Raw genomic sequence first — 22,141 nt, forward strand, 5'->3', positions numbered from 1 at the left:
GTAAAAAGATCGGCCCGGGGCAGCTGGTGTATCTGGAGGTGCGATCGCCGAAAGGAAGCGGGGAGAAAGCCAGCGTTGCCCTTCGCGCCAGCTGCTGGGTGGGAAAGCGGATTCTTTATTTACTTGTCCCCTCTCTTCACCCCGGCGGGCGGAGGAGTTCAAACCGGAGCTGACAGCCGCGAAGAAAAGCGGCCGCAGCTGCGCGGAGGGCTGGAGGAGCGTTGCTGGAGCGAAGGCTGCGTGGCGGTGTCAAAGAAGCCCCGCGGCGGCCGACTTCCCTCGGAATTGAGCCCTTGAGGAGGGAGAGGGGAGGAAGACGAGGGGAGCCGGCGGGGGACGTCGTCTTAACTTGTAGATCGGAGGGGTCGCTAAGCGGATTTGGAGCTGCTGGTGGGGGGGGAGACAGTTGGAGAAAAAAAAGATACAGCGCCTGCCCCTCACCGACTGCTTCGCCGTCTCCCACTTCAGCTTCTTTTGAGTATTAAAAAAAAACACCTTTTCCCCTCAGACACCCTTTTTCTCCCCCTCCCACTTCCCCGAGGGCCTCTAGCAGGCTTGCAAGCCCCCCCTCCCCCCAAAAAATGGAGAAGAAGGCGAAATGAAGAGGAGGGGGAATCCCCGGCTGGCAAAATTCGCGCCGAGCCGGACTAATCGCGCCTCCCCGGTGAGATCGGCGGCTTCCGACGGGGGAGTTTTGAACGCCGGGGGCGACCTGGATGAGGAGGAAGCGAGGAGGAAAACGCAGTGAGGCCAGCGCGGGAAGAGGTGGGTGAAAGCCGCCCACTTCAGGTGTTTCGAAAAACGACGGGTTGGGTTTTGACAGCTGGTGGGGGACCTTGTTTGCTCGCTCGCTCTGGATCTCCCTCCTCCCCCCCCGCTCGCTCTCCACCGCCGCCACCCGCTTTTCCAAGCTCTCGCCCGCCGCCGCCACTCTTCGCCTCAGCGTCTCATTCCACTTGGTGTGTGGAAGCTCTGAAAAACGCAGAGGAGTTGGACAAGGAAGGCGAAGGGATATAGTCTACGTGGAGAGTTTTTGCACGCTGGTCTCCTGGCTGAAATAAAAAATCCGATTGCGCACTGGGTTGTGATTGGAAATCTAATCAGATCCTCGAATCGGCGGGGAAGGAGGGAGGGTGGCGAGAGAAACCCTAAAGTTGGTTTGGGGGGGGTGCGGGGGGTGAGAGAAATAATGTAAGAGGCTGCGCGCCCGGCTGGTGAGAAGAGGGAATTGGAGCGCCGAGATCATGGGAACCCCCGATCTGTGGTGGAGGAAGCACATGGATCGGAGAATCGAGCGGGCGGCGAAGAAAAAAGGACGCGAAGGGTCTTCCCTGGCTCCCGCTGGATCTTAGCAAACGTAGACACGCACACACACACACACACACACACCAAAAAAGAGAAGAGAAATCGCCTTAAACGGACGGGCCGAGGGGTCGTTGCGGAGGCTGGGGAGGAAGAAAAAGAAGAAGGAAAAAGGCGGCGAAATATTTCCTTCGGGGATTCAAAGGAGTTGAGCATTGGAGAGCAGGAGAGGCAAAGGATGCGAGACCTCAGGATCATAAGATCCGGGCAGGAATGAAAAGTTTCCCTGCGAAGAAAAGACTCTTTTCGTCGAACTGGTGGTTTTTCGTGTTGGGATTTCCTTTCCTCGTTTCCCCCACCCCGAAGCCTGCCCCGTCGGTTGAACGAAGAAAGAAGTTGATACAGGCAGGGACATTTGACAACAGCCACGTCCTAAGAGTGACAGCCGGGTAAGGGAGCGAGAAAGCCAGGAGAGAAGTATCATGTGAAGGAAGCTGGAAAAAGGGGGGGAAAATAAACAACCAGCAGGCTTGGAGCTCTTTTGGACCGAACTAGATGGAAAATTGCAGATGGATATTTAATTTTCTATCCTTTTTTCCTCCCATCAAATTGGATCTGTTGCCGAGATGATGTAGTTTTGCCCTTGGTAGTGGTGGTGCCTGTTTTTTTTTGTTTTTTGTTTTATTTTTATATGTTCAAACATTTGGCTCTCCTCTTTTCTTCTTCGGAATTTCATTCTGGATATTCGGCTTTTGCTCCTGGGTGATTTTCAAATACAGTGAGTGTCATATTATTATGTTTTCCTTGGATCTTTATGCTTGCCCTTATTTTTCTTTTTCTTTTTTTAAGGTGATGGAGTTGAGGGGTGATTTATGTATTTGAAGGCTAGGAGAGACCAAAGGGGAACTGAAAATGGTACCTGACAGGGACTGGGGTGGGAGGTACTTGGATGGAGGTAGGGTGAGGAAGAGAATCAACCTTTGGGTAACCCTTGCAGATACCTTGGTTCTCTAGCTATCCTTTCCATTCATTCTCTAATAAATGCCTGTCGTGCTCCTGCAGTATCTGGCAATGTAATGCTTGAGTTACCAAGTGGCCCAAGGCTGCCAAATTCATCTCCATTGCATAACAGTCTTCTCCAACCCTAAAGTAAGGTGGATGACAGTTCCCATCACCTATAGGTTGCATGGCCATCTCTGTTGGCTCAGGGTAGGATGTAATAGGAGTTGAAGTCCCATATATCTGGAGAAAATTAGGTCTGGCTTGGAAGGTCAGTGGAAAGAATTTGGTGTGAGGAAGAGTCAAGTAGGGGAAGAAATGGAAAGGATGTCACCATCTGAAGAAGTATTTGTAAGAGAAGGTGTAATAACAAAGCATGGTTATCATGCAAACTGGGAAAAGATGATTCTGAGATTGGTGGCTCAAGTTATTTGGCAATCTGTGTCCAAAGAAGGAATGTGAGGGAGATCTTTCCTCAGATGTCTCCTAGAGTATTAATTGTACTATGATTTGATAGTAAATCCTCTCAGTTTTCCCAGAGCATGACTGTGGCAATGTGGGTTCTCATAAATGACACTTTCTTGAATATTCTGGGTATATCTTATTGTTTTTCTATGTTGCAGTGGTCTTAAATGCTTCGGTTTAAAATGAAAGGTTTAACATCGATCCTATGCATGTTCACTAAGGAAATAGGATTGCACATTATGTTCTGTACTCCTATATAACTGGGAGGGACTGTGGATTTCTTTGTACATCCTACTTAGATGTGGTAGCTTGGAGCATCACATACACAATTAATCCAATTTTCTGGATCCATGCAACACAGCCATCAACTAACAAAAGAGTTGAGTTTGCACAACAGATCAAATTCAAATAATGCAGTGGTTGGACAAAACTGTAATTATAGCCATTTCATAAGTTGGAAAAAATGAGCCTGGAAAGTTTTTACTTTCCACTAAGAAAGTTGATTCATGGTAATTTTGTTTTATTAATTACAGCGGCTTTCTGGTCCAAAAGGAGGGCATTTCATTCTTGTAAAAATGTAGTGCATAGATGCAGAATAGGACACAGAAAAGGACAAGATATTTTAAAAGCTATTGCGGTAACTAATCACTTACCATCAGATTAACTTCTTTTGAGCATTTCTATTTACCATTTAAATGTATGTTTTCTTCTCACATGTGGCTCTTCTGATCTTGCATCCATGGACTGGTAATCAAAATGTCTACATATATACCAGTGTACTTAATCAAACTGTGAAGATCTGCTTTTCCATAAAAGCAATAGCTTCACAGGTAACACCTCTCCAAGATTGTTTTCCAGTTGTAATCTTATAAGAGCATTTTTTCAGTGTTTCCCCATTATGTTATTTAGACATGACTTCTCAACATATTTGATAACCTGTCGAACCAACAATGTCAATATTTCTTAGATTTGGCTTAATTATTTTTTCTTCATAGCCTAATGAAACTGTCTGTTTATAATAGTTATGCTATACAGTGTTGTGTCATACCCCTTAAGTGTTAGATACATAAAATATAGTAAACTTTGAACCATCTTCTCAGAGACACGCATGCAAGGATTCCTAATCCTGCAAAGCTATCATAGCAAAGGGTTTTTTTTTTAAAAAAAATCCCTTTATTTCATAACTCTTAAGTAAATCATTGAAAACAAATGGATAATTACAGTTTCTTTACTTAACACATGCCATTATTTGGGGGACCTGTTTCAACAAACCTTATTTGTTCTCTCACTGACTCCATTCCCTGCATATGTTTTGTCCCAGTTAGGACCATCCTTGTATCAACAGCACTAGAATATGGATGTTGTGTTTATGTTAGTCAAGTCCTAAAATAAGATGGAGAAGGAAAAAGCAGTGTGTTTTTAAAGGACGAAAAAGATATATAAAACAGTTCTTTTGGCACTGAATCACTCTACTATGATCTGATAAATAAGAATTCATTGGTAAAGCCACCTTGCTATTTGGCAGGAAAATAGTGCCACCATTGTTTGATCCTGGGCCAGTTATATTGCAAAGCTACATGTCCATTGAATCTGGGGAGGGTGTGTGTGCTTGGGGGGAGGGGGGAAATCTTGATGAAATAAGAGTCAATCTCACTGGTGTGTGGAATGGTGATAGTGGATGTGGACTTTCAAGGATGCTAAACTTGCTTGGCATGAGAGCTAAAAGGAAACCACATGTGGACATGGTTCAGATTGGAATTCAACATTCTCTTTTGTTGTGATAGGTGAGATTTTGTCATTTAGATGGGCACACCTGTACTGTTTATAGGTAATAACAGGAGCAGTGAAAATATCCTCAAAATCCTTTGTTTTTGTATTTATGTCCTATTTTGAATGTGTGGTGTTATTTCCATTGTGGTGGGGATAGGCATTTCATCTGGTTAACTGTTTTCATTGCTTGTGTCAGAATATAAGTGCAACATTCATCAGCATCTGATAATTAACCAAGATGCCTTCCAATTTTTTTCCCCCCAGAATAAAAGGGTAAGCAATTCTGCAATTACCATCAGACAGCTAGGAAGTGACAGCCAGGAGTTTCTGAATAGAGAACAATTTTGGGTATAAAATGCATGAATTGCTAGTGAAAGGAAAGAAGCATGGGCTGTTAAAGATTTGTTTCATGTAGCATGTTTGGCTTTAAGAGAACTGCAAATTAGCTAATCTAAAAAAGAAAATTATTCTCCATAGTCAGGATGGTTCAAAATATCTTCTTGCAGAGAAAACAGTTTCATAATGCTAAGATATACGAATCCCTACAGGGTTGAATGTAGCCTTTAAAGAATCATGTTAGAACAGCAGAGATGATGCCTTGCAAAGTTTCTATTCCTCTCCTTATCTTTCTCCCCTACAACCCATCTATCTTCTATTTTGTTAGTTAATATTATTTAAATATCTATGTTTATGCTATTGAAAGAAATTGTGATTACATTGATTAGTACAGATGAAACAAGGATTCGCCTCCTAGTTTAATGCTGTAAGAAATGACAGTAGTAAAATGGAATGTGTACATAATATAATATGCTGTTATGAATGTAGATTTATTAGGATGTGGTTATTAATGTCAAGGAAAAATGATTTTCATGAGGGCATCCCTTCTTCCTATTTCAAAATATGAAATGTGTTGCAAAAAGTTATTAAAAAGTTCTCAATTAACCTCTCTCTCTTTAACCACGTATGGCTAGGAAGGATTCATATATCTATCATGTTCTCTTAGCTTGAGAGAAGTTGAAAGTTTTGTATAATTAATAAAGCAATTAATTAGTAGAAAATTGTATGGTAATTTTAGAGTTAATACTTTTTTTGTCACGGGGATATTGAGTATCTTATTCCATGAAATAACTGATTTATTTATTTATCTGATTTCTGTCACTACCCATCTTACAAACAAGTGACTCTGGATAATGTTCAACAAAACTAAAACAATAAATCTAAATGTATTATTGTTAAATTATTCCAAATCATTAACTCAATGTTCCATCCTTCCGAAGTGGGTACCCAAATTGTTGGGAGCAATATGCTGATTCTGTAAACTGCTTAGAGAGGGCCGTACAGCACCGTGAAGCGGTATTTAAATCTAACTGCTATTGCTATTGCTAAAAAAAATCCCTATAAAACAGCTAAAATAAAGAATAATAGATAAAGGAATGATAATAATAATGCAGCCATTACTTGATAGTGATGCTTATTTTCTAGCCATAGGAATCTTTATACTGCAAAGTTTGTGCAAGCTATGATTTATAGCAATAGATGCTTTCATGTGGACAGCTTTGCTTTAATCAGGATTTATTTCATTTGGAAGTCATGCTAGACTATGATATAAACAATCATTCAAAATAAATGCAATAATATACAGTATAACCATTGACTTTTCTTGATGAGTCGAAGATTTGCAAAACACTTTTTAAATCAATTAATTAGTAGAGTTTCATATTTGGGATTGCATAAGAATTGTAATTCTTCATTAGAACAGAAAGATTTGGTTTCTTGTTGAAACAATTCTAAGCCGTTTGTTCAACTCTCCAGAATGATGTCCGCATGTTGGCTTTAACTATTTTGTGGCTAACTATGAAGTGGCAGATATAGTATATAAGATACTACTTACGTTGATTAAATCATAGAGGAAGAATATAATTACAGGTAATGAAAATAACATATTTTGCTTTAAGTATGCGGCAAACTAAGCCAGAGAGAGGTCATTTGTATCTGGTATCCAAGGAAGCAAGTATAGAAATGTGCATCATTTTCTATGTGTGGTTTAAATGTTGCTATAGTGATATTTCAAGATGCAAGTTGTATGATTCCTCTTGCCCTTGATCCAGATATACTTATTCTCTTGCTTATTGTTCTTTATTCTTTTATAATATGGTTCACAACAACAATAATATCCATATAATTTGATTACAAGAGATGCAGAGAGAAAAAATGTTGCTTGTTTATTTCAGATACATATCTTAGCCTCCAATATCCTGCAACCTTAAATGAGGGAATCGTATTTTTGAGAGAACTGGACAGATGATATTACTTAGTGTTAAAAAATTAAACATATTACAATATTTAGAGTAGTGAGATATGTGAATTGAATATTTCCAAGCAAACCAAATACATGTAACATATCTACCGGTATATGTGTGTTATGCATGTGTACACTTTTGGCAGCAAGTAACAGAATGTCATTTTTAATGTATGCCAGAGTGCCCACAGGGGGAGGGGGATGACAATAAAGATTATCTAAATAGGTGAAGTTAAACAATCAGAAATAACATTAAGTCTACTTGACTGGAATCCTCATCTCTGGGACCTCTTTAGAATGATGGTCTCCATTATGGGTAAAATAAAATGCTACTTAGAATCATAAACAGATTCCGCAAGCCAAGGGAACTTTTTAACATACTTGGTCTAGAATTTTTAAATCAAGTACAACATGAGGCAATAAATGACTATGGATTTTATTAAAAAAAATACATGTAGTTTTTTAAGGATCTATTTCCTAGCTTTTATCTGCAATATATAATTATAGCTAGATTTTGTTTTTTGTTTTTTTTAAAGGTCAAGTTTTTTTAAAATACAGACATCTGGAGCCATGGACATAACTATTGAACTAATAAATCCTTCAGTAGTTTTTTCCCCCAGAACAGCAAGGTTTACATTTTTGGGAAATGAGAAATTTTACTTTCCGAAGCTTAAGCAAGATACATAATGTTTTCTCCCAATTAGTATTACACATAAAAATAGTTCTGGACCATTTCATGGGTTATTGGGTGTCTGTTGTTTCTGCTTTCCAGAAAAGTGCATCAGAAAAGTTTGTTTTAAGCACTTCATTATAAATAGGAGCAAGCTTTCTGAGAGGAGCTTCTCACCTGGACAAAATAGTTTACCTGCATTCAACCATATTAAACTTTGGAGCTGCTTCATGTGTAATGCAGTCAGTAGGGTCTTCACTTTAGTTAAGATGCAGTGACTCATAAATTCCCTTGTCATGTCAATGAATGACTCTTGGGCAAAGTGACATCAGGTGGTCTGTGAAAGTCAGTTTGCCTCTTGCATGCTAGATTGGAAAACATTAATATATCATTGACCTGGTTGCAATCTGCTACAGTGATAATCTTAGCAAAGAGGCTGCCAAATGATACAAATGCATAATTAAAAAGAATTCTCATGATATTTATTTAGACCTCAGTCTTTGTAATGAGGCATGACTATATTTTCTTTAACAGAGGTTCAAAATTCTCCTGTTTCACTAGGGTATTTCAGTAGTGTACACAAATAATTTCAGCAAATTCATGGTTTATTTGTTTTTCTCCCTACTGCTTTATTTTTGATTGCAGCTTGTCTGTCTTTTTCTAGATGTGATGATCTAGGGAAATAAGGGCATTTTCATCCTACAGAAAATGGACTAGGCTTTTGTATGCATGCATCTGTATTGCGCTATGCAATACAGGATCCCAAAGACTTATTAAAGTTCTGCAAAGAGGAATATACAGGTACATAGCAGGAAGTAGATAGAAATTGTATGTCCATAAAATATTTTTAAAGGGGTTTGTGAAGTACAAAGCTTGTATTGTGTATGCATAAATATTCCAAACATCATCTCAAATCAATGACATACTGTGGAAACCCAATAGTTAGTAATCAGAGTGATTGCTATGAAATGGGTAGCTATAAAAAAATCATTTATTTGTTTAAATAAATAAATTGCATTGATGGAACTATCATACTTTCAGCACTTGTGAGAAATTTAGCCTGGGGTGTTGGCAAGAAAACAACTCTGAAATTAACAAGATGATATTTTATAGATAGCTGCTAACATTCAGAAGATATAGAGCAGGTGTGTCAAACTTGTGATGTCATATTGTCATCACATGATGTATCACAACATTTCCTCCCCTTCACTAAAATGGGGTGCCGTGGCAAGTGCATGACACATCTGGCCAGTGGACAAGTTTGACATCCCTGATATAGCGTCCGTCTTACCTGGATTCTTATTGAATATGGACTGAATAGATTTAGTAAAGAATAAGTAGAAATATTATCATACTGTATACTGTTTTGATTATAGCAACTGCTTATGAAACAATGTCCATTTGACAATGTTGTTATATCTTTTCAAAAATAGCTGGATTTTGTATTGTTTTTACAGATTGGTGTTAACTAAAGAAACACTAGGCTACAACTTGGTTTATTAGAAGAAATCCTAAAAATAAATAAAGATTGCCTTGCCTAGTGCTTCAATTTCAGTTCAATGCATATTGCATGTACCACAGCTTTTTAAAGCACCCACAGCTTTTCTCAGGATCCCAAAGACTTATTAAAGTTCTGCAGAGAGAATATGGGTCTGGAAGCCCCCTTTTGTCAATCAAATCCAAAGGACTGTGTTGCTCTAATGCTTATTCCAAATTTCTTTGGGAGGCAGAGGGAAGATTGAACATGGAGCTATATTTTGAACTTGCATTCCTTTTTTTTTTTTAGTTCTCAGGAGATTCAAATAAATATGTGGAAGTCAAATAGTCAATTCCCTTCTGTTCTTTTGAGCATCCCAGATGAAATAAAATGTACATCCTGTGCAGGGGAAATCATTTAATTAGCCATGCAATCAAGATTTTCTTTTAATGAACTGCAAAGAACAGTAGAAATAAAAAGGCTGGACATGCACAACAAACATAGATTTCATTCCTTTAAATTGTCTCAAATGTTGAAGAAATATATTGAATTCAATGACTTGTTGCCATAGGCCTCTTCCTCAAGAATTTTTGCAAAGAATTGTACTGTATGCTTGATCTGACACTCTCCTGGGAGTTGGCTTTTCACTAAGAAGTTACTCTTAGGCTACAGTTTAAAGTTCTACTGTTGCTATTGGTCAGATGGCTACTGGATAAAGCTATGTGAGACAACAAATACATATTGATTTTTTTTTTTAATTGGCCATAGTGGTAACTTTAGAATAATAGACCTGAATCTGAATTTAGCAAGTGAGGTTGTATTCTTATATATTGCCTGTGTCCAATAGAGAAAGATACCCATAATAAAATTTCTAATTGTCATGTAGATAACCATTTTGATCTACAATGTTTACATACTTATATATGTTGATTCTCTCTCTTGTAATTCTGGGGAAATACCTTTAACATCTTCCCAAACTGTGGATGTTCCTCACGTCTGTTTTGTTATTTAACCTTTGTGACTGATATTAAGTCAGTACTGACTCCTCTTTTTAAGCTGAAGGTTCATTTCCTATCCTTTAATTCTTCATTCTGCTGAATGTCCAGTTTTCTATTGTAACTATTTCACATAAATTTACAAATGGAAGAAATGAATGTAAAATAAAATTACCAGGGATAATTCCACTCTACAAAATGGATGTTCCATCCAATGCAATACTTTAGACATAAAAGCATGCAACAATTAGAAGTTTATGTAGATGTTTATGTATATATGTATCTGTATGTTTGAGGCACCCAGGTAGGAAGCCTTAATACGCATCTTTACATATGCAGACCTAGAAAGACACAATTGTTCAGATCATTCAGTCTTATTTTAGAAGGTTCCCTTTTAAATATCTATTATTTTACTGGTTTACCTTGGGGAAGCCTCTGTTTCTTGATTGAATGTATTTCACAGAGTTTTTGAAAACACAAAAAGAGGTGACTTCTTCTTTTGGGTAAGGACAGAATAAAATTATGTTCAATAAATAGGCTGAAATCTGATATAGTTTTAAATAAAGCACAAGGAAATAGTGGTTTATAAAATTCACTTTTAGGAACTTAGAATGAGCCTTTTAGAGTGTGCACAAACATATGTTCCCTTAGGTAATTACATTTTCACATATAAACTGTATGCAGAAAGAATGGACTAATTAGTACAACAACTTCATAAACCTGCAGTTGTTTCTATTTTTAAGCACAAAGGAGTGACATTTCCAAGTTTCTGGCTTTGAAAAATTACTTTATTTTTATTCTGTAGTATATATACAGTACAGTGTATATATATATATATATATATATATATATATATATATGTAGATTGTTCTGAGTTCGGGTTTTGCCCTGTGTAATGTTTTGCATGTCTATGCGACGTTTCGGTAAAATCACATTTACCATCATCAGGCTGGAGTTCCAATCTCTGTGTTTTTGCAAATGAATATTAGCAACTGACATTCCTTCTTAGCATGTAGTGTGGGGGTGGAGATTTGCTTTGAATGTAGCAAATAGATTGGGTGACTATGCTTCTGTGATCTGATTGGTTGGTGTAATCATGGTTATAGAAGGAATGGTATGAAGATTATGAAGTGTTTTGTTTAAGTCTGATTTCCAAATATAAAATTCTAAAATCATAATAATTAAAGGATTGACATATTGATTATAATGAAGTTTTTATTTTGTTTAAGGCTGGTTTCCAAATCTCTGGCAGACGTGAGGTATCATCCCGTTTATTTAAACAAAAAGATCTTTTTTCAATTTCAATAGCTTCTAGAGAGATTCTTTTATATAAATTCTCTGTTTTGTGGAGTAATTTAGTTTTTTCAAAGTCAATTTCGTGCCCTGTTCTTTTAATGTGCTGGACAAGGGAGGAGGTCTTCTCCTGTTTCTTGACTGCATTCATATGTTCTGCCATGCGCTGGCTCACTCTTCGGTTAGTTTGTCCAATGTATGTGGCTGCACATGTTTTGCAAGGGATTTCATAGATACCTTGGTATTCTAATTGGATTTTATCTTTGGGGCTCCTTAGGATATTAGATATTTTTTGGTTAGTGCAAAATGAGGTTTTGATGTTATGTTTTTGTAGAATTTTACTAATTTTATCCGTGGTGCCTTTGATGTAAGGAAGGATGGTGGTGCCATTGTCCTGTTCTTGATCTTGTTTTTTGGGGGGTGTCTCTTTATTGATTAGGTTTGTTATTGTTTTCTCTTTGAATCCATTAGAAATTAGTACATCTTTGAGTTTGTTCAATTCAGTTTTTAAGTGCTCATGGTCAGCTAAGCGTTTGGTTCTGGTGATGAGAGTTTTGGCCACTGAGGTGATTTGTGCGGGGTGGTGGTGTGAGTGTGCATTTAGATAACGGTTGGTATGGGTTTTCTTTTGGTAGATAGTATGTCCTAGGCTGCCATTGGGTTTTTTTATAGACCAGTACATCTAGAAAGGGAAGTTGATCATTGATTTCTGTTTCCATAGTAAACTGTATTTTGGGGTGTAGGCTGTTGAGATGAGTGAGGAAATTGTCTAGTTTTTCTTTACCATGTGGCCAAATTACAAAGGTATCATCAACATATCTCAGCCAAAGTTTGGGTTTGTATTTGGCTTGCTCTAAAGCATTATTTTCGAAATATTCCATATAGAGGTTGGCTATGACAGGTGATAGAGGTGATCCCATGGGGGCTCCCTCTATTTGTTTATATCTTTGTTCATTATAGATGAAGTATGTATTGGTCAGGCAGTGGTTGGTAAGGTCTAGGATATATTTGGGGGGTTTGTGTTTGTCTTGGATAGCTGTCAAGGCTTCTGTAATAGGTATTTGTGTGAACAGGGACACGACATCGAAACTTACAAGTAGGTCATCGGGTTGTAGGTTTTGTTTTTTAATTATTTGTATAAAGTGGGATGAATTTTGAACATATGAGGTAATAGTTTCTGTATATGGTTGAAGGTATTTGGCTAAAAATTTGGCAAGGTTTTGTAGAGGGGAGCCTATAGAACTGACTATTGGCCTGAGAGGTATTCCTTCTTTGTGTATTTTTGGAAGGCCATAGAGTTTTGGACATATGGAAGATTTTTCTCTGGGGATGATTTTTTGCTGGATTTCTTCGCTGATGGGAGAGGCCTTGATTTTAGATTTGGTGGTTTTTTCTAGGTAGGTGGTAGGATCTGTGCTTAGGAGTTTGTAGGCCGGATTTTTTAGAAGATTTGTCATTTTTTCTTTGTATTCTGCTGTGTTCATTACTATAGTGGAGTTTCCTTTATCAGCTGGAAGGATTATTATATCCTGGTTTTTCTTTAGATTGATAAGTGCCTCTCTTTCTTCCTGCTGTATGTTACTTTTTGGAGGTTTACTAGAGCACAGAATATTAGTGACTTGGAGTCTAATTTTGTTAGCAGTATCTGGGTTGATCCCATGCAAAGTTGTTTCAATTCCACATATGATATTTTCAGTTGGTATTCGTCTTGGAGTTATTGCAAAATTAAATCCTTTTGAAAGAATATTGGTTTCTGTAGTGGTGAGTATCTTGTCTGATATGTTATGTACTGTTTTGGTCATAAGTTGTTGTGGAGGGCTGGGTTTTTGCTGTACCTCTAGTATTTGGAGTTTCTTATTATGTGTGTCTGTTTTGTATTGGGTTTCTGTTTCTGCCCTCCAGATTGATATTTGTTTGAATTTATCCCAGAGTAAAGGATGTATTTGGTTACTGATTTTAAGGTGAAGAGAGAGTAGACTTTTGTTGATTTCATCAAGTATGAATCTTTTTTTGTGGAGTTCATTTCTGATTAGGGCTAATTCAGTTCTTTTTAGGATCCTCTCTATGGTTGGGGTTTTTGGGTGGAATTTTAGTTGGAAGTATTTGGGAATTATTTTTTTGTCCCTGCAGTTGCGTAGGAATGTGAGATCACATAAGATGGAGGCTTTTCTGACTTCAAGTTTTTCATAGGTCCTAGTCAGTAGGAAAGTGTCCTCCCCGTAGAGGCAAGATATTTGTTTTCGTAAATTTTCACGGGTATATGTATGTAGATTGTTCTGAGTTCGGGTTTTGCCCTGTGTAATGTTTTGCATGTCTATGCGACGTTTCGGTAAAATCACATTTACCATCATCAGGCTGGAGTTCCAATCTCTGTGTTTTTGCAAATGAATATTAGCAACTGACATTCCTTCTTAGCATGTAGTGTGGGGGTGGAGATTTGCTTTGAATGTAGCAAATAGATTGGGTGACTATGCTTCTGTGATCTGATTGGTTGGTGTAATCATGGTTATAGAAGGAATGGTATGAAGATTATGAAGTGTTTTGTTTAAGTCTGATTTCCAAATATAAAATTCTAAAATCATAATAATTAAAGGATTGACATATTGATTATAATGAAGTTTTTATTTTGTTTAAGGCTGGTTTCCAAATCTCTGGCAGACGTGAGGTATCATCCCGTTTATTTAAACAAAAAGATCTTTTTTCAATTTCAATAGCTTCTAGAGAGATTCTTTTATATAAATTCTCTGTTTTGTGGAGTAATTTAGTTTTTTCAAAGTCAATTTCGTGCCCTGTTCTTTTAATGTGCTGGACAAGGGAGGAGGTCTTCTCCTCATCAACAAAAGTCTACTCTCTCTTCACCTTAAAATCAGTAACCAAATACATCCTTTACTCTGGGATAAATTCAAACAAATATCAATCTGGAGGGCAGAAACAGAAACCCAATACAAAACAGACACACATAATAAGAAACTCCAAATACTAGAGGTACAGCAAAAACCCAGCCCTCCACAACAACTTATGACCAAAACAGTACATAACATATCAGACAAGATACTCACCACTACAGAAACCAATATTCTTTCAAAAGGATTTAATTTTGCAATAACTCCAAGACGAATACCAACTGAAAATATCATATGTGGAATTGAAACAACTTTGCATGGGATCAACCCAGATACTGCTAACAAAATTAGACTCCAAGTCACTAATATTCTGTGCTCTAGTAAACCTCCAAAAAGTAACATACAGCAGGAAGAAAGAGAGGCACTTATCAATCTAAAGAAAAACCAGGATATAATAATCCTTCCAGCTGATAAAGGAAACTCCACTATAGTAATGAACACAGCAGAATACAAAGAAAAAATGACAAATCTTCTAAAAAATCCGGCCTACAAACTCCTAAGCACAGATCCTACCACCTACCTAGAAAAAACCACCAAATCTAAAATCAAGGCCTCTCCCATCAGCGAAGAAATCCAGCAAAAAATCATCCCCAGAGAAAAATCTTCCATATGTCCAAAACTCTATGGCCTTCCAAAAATACACAAAGAAGGAATACCTCTCAGGCCAATAGTCAGTTCTATAGGCTCCCCTCTACAAAACCTTGCCAAATTTTTAGCCAAATACCTTCAACCATATACAGAAACTATTACCTCATATGTTCAAAATTCATCCCACTTTATACAAATAATTAAAAAACAAAACCTACAACCCGATGACCTACTTGTAAGTTTCGATGTCGTGTCCCTGTTCACACAAATACCTATTACAGAAGCCTTGACAGCTATCCAAGACAAACACAAACCCCCCAAATATATCCTAGACCTTACCAACCACTGCCTGACCAATACATACTTCATCTATAATGAACAAAGATATAAACAAATAGAGGGAGCCCCCATGGGATCACCTCTATCACCTGTCATAGCCAACCTCTATATGGAATATTTCGAAAATAATGCTTTAGAGCAAGCCAAATACAAACCCAAACTTTGGCTGAGATATGTTGATGATACCTTTGTAATTTGGCCACATGGTAAAGAAAAACTAGACAATTTCCTCACTCATCTCAACAGCCTACACCCCAAAATACAGTTTACTATGGAAACAGAAATCAATGATCAACTTCCCTTTCTAGATGTACTGGTCTATAAAAAACCCAATGGCAGCCTAGGACATACTATCTACCAAAAGAAAACCCATACCAACCGTTATCTAAATGCACACTCACACCACCACCCCGCACAAATCACCTCAGTGGCCAAAACTCTCATCACCAGAACCAAACGCTTAGCTGACCATGAGCACTTAAAAACTGAATTGAACAAACTCAAAGATGTACTAATTTCTAATGGATTCAAAGAGAAAACAATAACAAACCTAATCAATAAAGAGACACCCCCCAAAAAACAAGATCAAGAACAGGACAATGGCACCACCATCCTTCCTTACATCAAAGGCACCACGGATAAAATTAGTAAAATTCTACAAAAACATAACATCAAAACCTCATTTTGCACTAACCAAAAAATATCTAATATCCTAAGGAGCCCCAAAGATAAAATCCAATTAGAATACCAAGGTATCTATGAAATCCCTTGCAAAACATGTGCAGCCACATACATTGGACAAACTAACCGAAGAGTGAGCCAGCGCATGGCAGAACATATGAATGCAGTCAAGAAACAGGAGAAGACCTCCTCCCTTGTCCAGCACATTAAAAGAACAGGGCACGAAATTGACTTTGAAAAAACTAAATTACTCCACAAAACAGAGAATTTATATAAAAGAATCTCTCTAGAAGCTATTGAAATTGAAAAAAGATCTTTTTGTTTAAATAAACGGGATGATACCTCACGTCTGCCAGAGATTTGGAAACCAGCCTTAAACAAAATAAAAACTTCATTATAATCAATATGTCAATCCTTTAATTATTATGATTTTAGAATTTTATATTTGGAAATCAGACTTAAACAAAACACTTCATAATCTTCATACCATTCCTTCTATAACCATGATTACACCAACCAATCAGATCACAGAAGCATAGTCACCCAATCTATTTGCTACATTCAAAGCAAATCTCCACCCCCACACTACATGCTAAGAAGGAATGTCAGTTGCTAATATTCATTTGCAAAAACACAGAGATTGGAACTCCAGCCTGATGATGGTAAATGTGATTTTACCGAAACGTCGCATAGACATGCAAAACATTACACAGGGCAAAACCCGAACTCAGAACAATCTACATACATATACCCGTGAAAATTTACGAAAACAAATATATATATATATATATATATATATATATATATATATATATATATATATATATATATATTTATATTCTACTTATAGTATACAGTATATATATATTCTACTTACATCTATAACAACAGGATGGTTGTTATGTGCACCTCACAGCTACACATTTTTATTTACATTTCATAATTCCAAACCATCCTTTTCCCTCAGATTAATTTAGCATGTACATTAATAATAAATTACATATTTTGCTAATTGCCATGATGTGTTTGTTAAACTATTCTCTCTCACATATGGATACCCGAATATATTCTTAAAATACTTCCGAAGAACACAATGGAAAAAATAAGTTTTCATAGATATTATTTTGCTTACAGTTTTCTATGCATAATGGATATGTTTTAGAACTTGTGTGTATTGTTCCCTGGGATCAGTTGGTTTGTGTGTGTGTGTGTGTGTGTGTGTGTGTATGTGCGTGTGTGTGTCTATGCACACACACAAACACACACATATAGAGACAGGGAAAAAGATTCTCAGTGATAAAATGAGACATAGAAGAAGGAAAAATAGATTCTTTGCTTTTGTTTTTGTTACCTGGAGTTTTACAAGTCTGTTGATACTGCATAGTTTTATTTATATTTTCAAATAAAATAAATAATAAATGATAGTCACCTGGAGTTTTGCAGCTGAGATATGGAAACTTTAGCCCATAGACATCTAAGAACTGGTCCTAACAGGGAGCAACCCCACTGCTGATTAGAAGAAACAAATTTTGCTAAACATAAATGGCTATTTTTCAAAAGCTTCCTGCCCGCCTTCAACATAGGAAAATGTAGTTTCTCTCCCTTGAATTTTTCTCTTTCTCCCTGTGATGATAATAGAAATGATAATAGAAAGTCACTACCTGTAGTATATAATGAAACACTATCATATAAACACTATCATATAAAGATTTTAGATGATGCAATTAGTATTGATTTTCCTTGTCTGGTTTCTTTTTTTCATCAAAGGTCTGTGATTGTTGATTTTGTGTCATCAAGTTGTTGTTGAATCTTAGCTAACATATATATTTTCTCTGATAATCTGTCTCTAAGTATTTTAGATGTTCCAATAATGTATTCATCACCACTATAACTCACTTCACCCAACTTACTCCATGTTGTCTTCTCGTTCTTTCCATCATTCCTAGCAATAGGGTGGGTTCTAACTTACCTCACTGCCAGTTTGCTTCCCGCAGCGATGTGTGGTTTATTTATTTAATTTTTTAATACTGCCCTTCTCTTTAGACTCAGGGCGGCTTACAGCGTTAACAATAGCACTTTTTAACAGAGCCAGCATATTGTCCTCATTTTACCCACCTCGGAAGAATGGAAGGTTGAGTCAACCTTGAGCCGGTGATGAGAATTGACCCGCTGACCTGCAGATCTATCAGGCAGCTTTAGTGGTCTGCAGTACTGCACTCTACCCACTGTGCCACCTCGGCTCGTGATTGCACGTTCGTTGCAAAAATGGCAGAGGAAAATAGGATTATATAAATCAAAATTGTCATCATTATATGTAATAAATAGAGATAATGAAACAAATCTAAATAGGGTTATAGGAGAGTGGGTAACTAAGATAGAACAGTTATATGAGAAGGATGGGAGGCCAAATAGAAATTGTATAGAATGGTAGTTGGGTAAGGGAAGACGGCTACAAATAAATGCAATATGCAAATATCTGAATGAAAGGGAGAATAAAAAGGCACTACTTAGGGAGGAGATAGAGTTAGAGAAAATAATAAGAGAAAAAAGCGAGGGTACCCAGGCGCAAGCAAGTAATATATATAAGATGTTAGTGCAGGCAGACGGGTGTGTGATCCAAGGACTGACTAAATGGTGGCGGAGTAGTAGATGTGCAAGAGATGAAAAATATAGTGGAGAAATAAGGAAAATTAAGAATACGAGGGTTAGGGAAATGAGAAGGAAAATATTACGTAAGTGGTATCACACACCTGCTGAACTTACATACTTTCAGCGGAATGTTAAGAATTCCTGTTGGCATGGGTGTCAAGATAAGGGAGTGTTAATTCATATGTTTTGGGAATGCCCAGTAGTGCAGAAATTTTGTGGAAAAGTGCAAGAGGATATTAATAGGATGTTAAATATACAATGGACAATTACCAAGGAAATGACAATATTAGTTAAAAGGAATGACATGGCAGAATTTAGAGAAATAAAAGAAGCAGTGATGGAAAGCACTCAGGTGGTAATAGTATTAGGTTGGAAGCATGCGATAAAATGGACATTACAAAACTGGTATTGGTATATGGTGGATCATATTCAATTTGAGATTATGGATATGAGGATGAATTCGGGCAATGAAACTGATCTGTGGGAACTGATAGGACAAGGTAAGAGGATATATGGTTAGTAGAATTCAAGACCAATCTATAAGGGGTAAATTGGAATCACTTTATAATACAGTGATCCCCCGGTTATTGCGTCCCCGACCATTGCGAATGGGCTACATCGCGATTTTTCAACCCGGAAGTAAAAACACCATCTGCGCATGTGCGCCCTTTTTTCCTATGGCCACACATGCGTAGATGGTGTTCCCCGCCGGGCAGATCAGCTGCTGGGCGGCTTCCCTGGGTCTTTCCCCTCTTGCTGGCGGGAGGGCGAGAAGCCCCCCCCCAGCACCCGCTCGCCCTCCGTTCACCCGCCCTTCGCCCGGCCACCTGCCATTTGCTCGCTGCTCGCCCGGCCACCCGGGTTCGTTTGGCTTCGGGACTCAGTTGGGAAGCGGCACGGGTGTTTTAAAAGGTCTCCGCCGGCATGGGGGGCTTCTTAGCACCCCCCCAAACCCGGGTTGGGGGTTCGGGGGGGGTAGGAAGCCCCCCATGCCGGCGGAGACCTTTTAAAACACCCGTGCCGCTTCCCAGCTGAGTCCTCAAGCCAAGCGCAGAAGCTAGCCTTGAATCCCTTTGAATCCCGCCGCTTCTGCTGGATACGGGCGATGGGCGGGGCGAGCTGCCACAGCCCCTGGCTTCCGCGCCGCTCGTCCCACCCACCGCCCGTATCCAGCAGAAGCTGCTGGATTCAAAGTGCTGGGGTGGGGGGCTGTCGGGACACCCCCCACCCCAGCACTTTGAATCCCGCCGCTTCTGCTGGATATGGGCGATGGGGGGGCGAGCTGCCACAGCCCCTGGCTTCCGCGCCGCTCGTCCCACCCACCGCCCGTATCCAGCAGAAGCTGCTGGATTCAAAGTGCTGGGGTGGGGGGCTGTCGGGACAAGCCGCGCACAAAGGCTGAGGCGAGGCTGAGCAGGAGGAGAAGCCAACCAGCGAGGCGGTGGGCTGGGAGCCGCAGGTGAAAGGAGCTCGGGCATCGGAGCGCGGCGCCAGGCATTGTTCTCCGGACCCCGCCCGCTCAGCCCCGCGGCGGCCCTTTCCCTCTCCAGGCTGCAGGCGGGGTCCGGAGAACAATGCCCGAGCTCCTTTCGCCTGCGGCTCCCAGCCCACCGCCTGTCTCCTACTGCCCGGTTTAGCCAGGACACGAGCGGCGAAATGACTTGGAGGAATGTGAAGCTGAAACCGGCCCTTTCCCTCTCCAGGCTGCGGGCGGGGTCCGGAGAACAATGCCTGGCGCCGCGCTCCGATGCCCGAGCTCCTTTCACCTGCGGCTCCCAGCCCACCGCCTCGCTGGGACTCAGCTCGAAAGCGGCGACAGCCAGCGCGGAGAAGCCGTTCGCCGGCGCTGGCTGTCGGCGCTTTGGGGCTGAGTCCCGGAGCGAATTCGCTCCGGGACTCAGCTCGAAAGCGGCGACAGCCAGCGCGGAGAAGCCGTTCGCCGGCGCTGGCTGTCGGCGCTTTGGGGCTGAGTCCCGGAGCGAATTCGCTCCGGGACTCAGCTCGAAAGCGCCGACAGCCAGCGCGGAGAAGCCGTTCGCCGGCGCTGGCTGTCGGTGCTTTGGGGCTGAGTCCCGGAGTGAATTCGCTCCGGGACTCAGCTCGAAAGCGCCGACAGCCAGCGCGGCGCCGCTGTTTTAAAATGTCGCCGCCGGCATGGGGGGCTTGCCAGCACCCCCCGGACCCCCAACCCGGGTTGGGGGGCTGCTAGGAAGCCCCCCATGCCAGCGGCGACATTTTAAAACAGCCCCGCCGCCCCCAATCTTCGGCTTCTCGCTAGCGCTGCGGGAGTGAAAATACCATCTGCACATGCGCAGATGGTGTTTTTACTTCCGCAGCGCTACTTCGCGAAAACCCGCTCGTTGCGGGGGGTCCTGGAACGGAACCCTCGCAACGAGCGGGGGATCACTGTATATAAATCGATATATTGCTCTTGAGTTAAAATATGTCCCCATTTTGGTGGAGGGGTGCAAATGTTGTCTGGTGGCAGGCACTAATCACTGAGCACTTGTTATATGTTGTATGTGTGTTTTATATTATAAAATCAATAAAAATATATATTTTTAAAAGATCCCTCTTAGAGGGATTGTTGAGCAAGGTACCACATTTACTGTATCTGTGCATATTTTTTTTTTGCCATATCCGCATTAGAACCTTTTCCAGTGAGGTAGGTCTTTGCAGAATATGTCCAAAATAGGAGAATTTGAGCCTAATCATTTTCCTACATTGTCCACAAAAGCCTTTTCTAAGAGGAAAGTACTGTACTGTTCCCAAGAGGATAGTATTTTTCCCATTCTGCTCCTTTAAAGTCCAATTTTTGCTTCCATAGAGTGCCATAGGGTATATCTTGCACAATTCTGATCTTTCTAGATATAGACATTTCAGAGAATTTGAGTGGCTTTTCAAGGCATTCATGGTTGTTTTTTTACCAAGTGCTGGTCAGGAGCATATTTTTGACTGCTTGTTCCTTTATTATTGATGGTTGTTGATTATGATCCTGTTGATGATGCTAAAAGGAAGAATCTAGACACCACTTTCATATCTTCACTCTCAGTTTTAAGGATGGTTGTTGTACTAGTTGTAGAACTGTTAATAAATATGGTATCTTTCTGTTTATTCTGTTTATTACTTCATTGTGCTCCTTGACTTTTATTGCTACTATTTGCAGATCTTTTACTTTTGCATAATACAATTTTGGGAAAGTTACCCATGAAGACTGTGGCATATTTTGCTTTTGCTTTAGGCTCACCTTTCTCTTTCTTGTGGTTGGAAAAATTCAGTTGTTATTAACTTTAATGGGAAAATATAAAATAACATATTCTCCAAGGTTCTGTCCTTTCTATATGGCAATTTGTGTAAATAGTCTATATATTACCAGGTCCCTGAGATTGAGAATATTCAATTATAGTAAGTAAAAATAAAAATATGGAGACAATTTACCATGTCACTTGCTTTTTTATCTTTTTATTCTTTTGCGAGCAGAGGAGTGCAGGACTCTTCTTGTGAAATATTTCTATACTCTCAATTATATCAATGTCCAATATGAAGTGTGGGTTTCAGACAGGTGAGCTGTGTTCGAGAATTGGTCTAGCAAATGTTTTATATACTTTGGTTAGCAATGTAATATTACCAGAGAAGAAGCTATGAAAGATTAGATTAACAACTCTTAGTATCTTTTTAGCAATATTGCTACATTGGGCTCTGGCATTCGGG

General features: G+C 39.4%; 1 protein-coding gene across 1 annotated transcript in view; it reads left to right on the plus strand.

Moving 5' to 3' along the window:
• The first annotated feature begins 718 nt into the window (after positions 1-718).
• Positions 719-22,141, plus strand: part of LRRC4C (leucine rich repeat containing 4C) — a 203,186-nt gene continuing 181,763 nt past the window's right edge. Inside the window, exon 1 of the mRNA XM_070734925.1 lies at positions 719-2,080. The gene's annotated coding sequence lies outside the window, so the exon portion shown is untranslated. The remainder of the gene's footprint in view (positions 2,081-22,141) is intronic.

Source organism: Erythrolamprus reginae, chromosome 1 (assembly GCF_031021105.1).
Source record: "Erythrolamprus reginae isolate rEryReg1 chromosome 1, rEryReg1.hap1, whole genome shotgun sequence".
Classification (NCBI taxonomy): Eukaryota; Metazoa; Chordata; class Lepidosauria; order Squamata; family Dipsadidae; genus Erythrolamprus; species Erythrolamprus reginae.